Below are 4,519 nucleotides of genomic sequence, written 5' to 3' on the forward strand. Positions count from 1 at the left end.
AATTCTTGGGGAAATTAGACACCAGTGGAAGAAGATGAAATCTTCACGGTAAACTTAGCATCTTACCAAGATAGTTCTTCCTTGACCTTTCTCCTAGCAGTTAGTGCATGCCTTTCCCCAACTCTCAAACTTTTACAGATGGTAATAGCCCAAAACTGCTTAGGCAGTGGTACAAAAAGTGACATCGTTTTGCGTTGTCCTTCATTTTTTGAGTTACCTAGCTTCTATGGGACTTAAATCATATCTGCAAGTGGGGATGGAAGGAGAGTCAGTGCCATGAGCAGGAGAACAAGTATAAAGTTTGAAGCAGGGTAAATGAATATGGTAGTGTAGAACAATTTTTATGTTCTTCCAGTCTTATCCATGCTTGACTGTTCCTCCAAGTTTTGAATTATACCACCAGTTACCTCAGACAGAGTCTCAGAAGTCACAGAATGGTACGATTTGCAGGTTTGGACAGTGAAATAAAGAAAGAGGAATCTACTTGTACAAAATTACAAAGTAAATGGATATTAACATCACAGACATCTCCTGACTCTGAAAGTTTTTTTTTTTTTTAATGTCCCCGTGCCATCAGGTTTTTTTGTTTGTTTGTTTTTGGTTTCAAGATTCTTTATTTTGTAAACTATACATAAACAGTAAAAAAGAAAATGCATTTTACCTTAAATATTACATAAAGTTAACATTTTATATTTTTTCTTAGTGTATATAAATCAAATGGAAAGACTCCAACAACTTTATTTCAGTGGATTGTATACTGGGAAACCAGCTGACCCACTGTTTAAATGGTGACAGCAGTGTGTAACACCCAACAGGTTTTTCCACTTTTATTATGGTCTCAAAACCATAGGTCTGATATCCTTAAAAGCGATGGTGTACCAGAAGGGCTACATGATTAATTAACATGCTAACTTAAATACAACAACTAAAGTAATTTTTTTGCAGTTAAATCTTAAATGCTACTCCACACAATAATCATAAACATGTCCACATGGTAACTATGTAACAGTAGAAAAAAGAAAGAATGTATTCTATTTTCTTCATTCCAGCAGCAGTACCGGGACTGGTATTAATTTGTGATTAGGTGTGCCTGTCTATGGCCTAATGTCCTATGTGGGGATGCATGCTGAAACCTTTCTATTCCTATTTTGCAAGGCACCATACAGTATGTTCTCTAAGTTTTGACACTAGTAACAAAAATGGCATAATTCTTAGATTAAATGCAAATATTTATCTAACATAGGAAATAAAACAAGAATGAAGATTTTTAAGTTTGATATTGGGGCAAATGACAAACTTTTTGTAAAAATATGGTTTAAAAGAATCTTTCCCTTTGTCTTTCTACTTTAAGTTCTGCACCCTAAGTTGCTGGTCAGAAAGATAAAGAAACCTAGAAAGATAAAGAAATCATGCTGGTTAAGATCATCAAACAAATCAACATGAGACTGCTGTCCAAATTAAAATAAAAATTAGAAAGGACAACTATGTTTTTAACTTTCAAAATCCATGGTTTTTCCCTACTGGCCATTTTGTAAGATATCTGGTCACATCCAGAATAACTTCATAACTAAAAACATCACTAAAACTTCATAACTAAAAACATACAAACATGGTGGAAGTCTCCAGGATGGTGACTTTGTTTTTCTCACTTTGTGCTATTCCCTCACTCACCTCTAAATCACTGCAGCTCTGGGAAGAGTCTACTTGGAAACTGCAATTAAGGTCATGCATATTTTTATAAAATCCTTAGAATCCAGGTCATGTTATTAGAATAACTTAGAATCCTAGTATGTTATTGTAGATTCAACTTAAACTTTCTCCCAGAAAAGTATCATATATGACCTCAAGCACTGGTTGTTTTGTTTGTGGCAGACTCACATAGGTCAGTAGCTCTTCATAACTTTCTCTTGTCTGGCTAGACTCCATATGTGTTCTCTTTTTCATATAAAAACTCAAAGTAAATGATACTTCTCTATACATAAAGTTCTATGACTTTACTTGCAATATTTGAAATAATTATACAAAATATTAAGTGAGTTTTAGAATCATTTTGTTTTGGGGCAAGAAGGTACTCCTCAGTAGGGGATCACTTGGTAAATAAAAGAAACGTAGAATTTGTTGCTCTCAGGTCTCATCCATCAGATGTATCCATCCTGGTCACCACCATCATCATCATCCCCTTCATCCTCATCATCATCTTCAATTTCATCTTCATCATTCATAATGTCATCTTCATCGTCATCAGCAGCCCATTCACGGAAATCTCTACTTGCAAAATCTCCAGAGATCTCAAAACCAATAGCACAGTCTGCAACACCGTGCTTCCTGGACCCCACGACTTCCCTTCCATATCGGTCCACACACCAGCACTGCCCAGTTCTGCCGTGGCACTGCATTGTCTTGTAGTAACCATCTGCGTCACACTGCGGGATGTACTGTCCGAGGAGCTTCTTTACCCCGAGCCGCTTCTGAATACTGCCGAGATCCATCTGGCAAGGTAGGTCTTGTTGCCTCTGGAAGCAGTAGCACCACTCGTTGTTGGAGATGGAGCTGTCCTTGTACGTGTCACAGGAGCTGAAGAAGGCCTCCGCACACCGATCGTTCTTGTCCAGGTAAATGCTCCCAAGCTCCGACTGGTCCAGGAGCAGGTCGTAATTTGTATCAAGTCTGTTAAACATCAAGCCGAGTGAATCCTTGCAAATTGGCAAAATGCTGGTATCAAATCTGCTTCTCTCCGGCCGCAGCGATGCTTTCGTCTTCTTGTTCTGGCCCCCACTCTCATGCAGGACCTTGAACCAGTCCCGCAGTCTGCTGGCCATCTCCCTGAGCACCAGGTCACTGCAGGCTCTCTTCATATTCCTGCTTGAGCCCATGGTCGTATCCGAAGGACACGGGCAACGTCCTTCACACTTGACTGAGATCTGTTTTCCTAAGATGCATGCCTGGTATTCTAGTTTGCACTGAGAAGAGTAGGTATGTGCATCTGAACCACAGACGGGGCTGGTAGAGACGGGCACTGCTGGCAGGTGGATGTCGGGGGACCCCTCCACTGCTTATGCCCAACTCCTGCCTCTTTCATACTGTGCGTGAGCCTCCGCTGACCAACGCAGACTGCGGTCTGAGAACCTTGAATAATGCACACTTCGTGGCGACTACATTTCAGCCTTAAGCACGGGTCTTTAGTTGGGCCCAGAGCCCCATCGAAGGCCTTTCCTGGACTCCAAGTGCGGAAATAATCATCGTCTCGGAATCGGTTCCACTGTCCGCCTCCCGGTCGTACTGGGACACTGTGCTGAGCCATTGTTGGTCGTCCAGAAAATTGACGCCGGCCGGCTGGCCCGCAGCCGCCGCCAGAGCCTGCGCGCACCAGGCGGCCGCGCACACGCACAGCACGGCAGGCGCCGGGAGCATCCGCGGCCGCCCCTCAGCTCTGCGCGCCCCTCCGTCCTTCCCTCCCCCATCCATGCTCCCCTTCCCCCTGCCATCCGTTTTTAACTGATCTGCTCTAGTAATTCAACCTCTTCACACTCTGTTCCTCATCTACAATAGTGGAATAATAACCGTATTTACCCTGCCAAGCTGTTGAAATGAGCTAATTTCTAGAAAATGGTTAGCTAATTCCCTGACCCACTATAAATGAATGTTAGCCATTATTATTATATTGGATCATCTTCTCCATCTTCCAGAAGGTAATGGCCCACTCACTGCCAGTTGCACAACTGTTATCTCCTTTTATCCAGCCTGTCATCTTGCATACATGATTTGAGCTTCCAAGTTCTAATTTCTGTTTGGAGGTAGAAAGGAAGGTATTATAGGTGAGATGGAATAGAATAAGAAAAAGCACTTTGGACTAGTACTTCAGAAATCAGTATTCAGGCTAAAAAATAATACAAATAAATGTATATATGAGAAACAGAAACAGACTCACAGATATAGAAAAAAAAAACTTGTGGTTACCAAAGGGGAGACAGAAGTGGCAGAGGGCAAATTAGGGGTATGGGATTAAGAGATACAAACTACTATACATAGAATAGATAAGTAACAAGGACATATTGTATAGTACAAGGAATTATAACCATAATCTTGCAATGGCTTCTAATGGAGTATAATCTGTAAAAATGCTGAATCACTATGATGTACACCCGAAACTAATATAATATTGTAAATCGACTATAAAAAAAAAGTAGTCATGAAATTTGAGTTGGCCGATTTTCTGATTGGTTCAATTGTTCTATTCCTGAATCAGGAGTCAAAGAATGAGAGAGGGATAAAGCATGTAGGGTATTGAAAACAGTTCCAGTTTGGACTCCTACAAGCCTGTGTTTGAACCTCAGCTCTGCCTCTTGTTATATGTCTTTAGGCAAGTAAGTCACTTAGCTCTCTGAGCCAGAGTTTCTTTATTTGTCAAATATGGCTCATAATACCATACTGATAGAATCACTGTGAAGATTCCTGGGGGAGTAATGCATGCACACATATATACTTTCTCCCACATGTACTGAATAGTCAATAATTGGAA

The 4,519-nt window shown here is 40.9% G+C and overlaps 1 pseudogene; it reads right to left on the reverse strand.

The window, feature by feature from the left end:
* Positions 1–2,138: 2,138 nt before the first annotated feature.
* On the reverse strand, positions 2,139–3,411 carry LOC132482332 (testican-3-like; annotated as a pseudogene).
* Positions 3,412–4,519: the final 1,108 nt, after the last annotated feature.

This window comes from Mesoplodon densirostris, chromosome X (assembly GCF_025265405.1).
Source record: "Mesoplodon densirostris isolate mMesDen1 chromosome X, mMesDen1 primary haplotype, whole genome shotgun sequence".
NCBI lineage: Eukaryota > Metazoa > Chordata > Mammalia > Artiodactyla > Ziphiidae > Mesoplodon > Mesoplodon densirostris.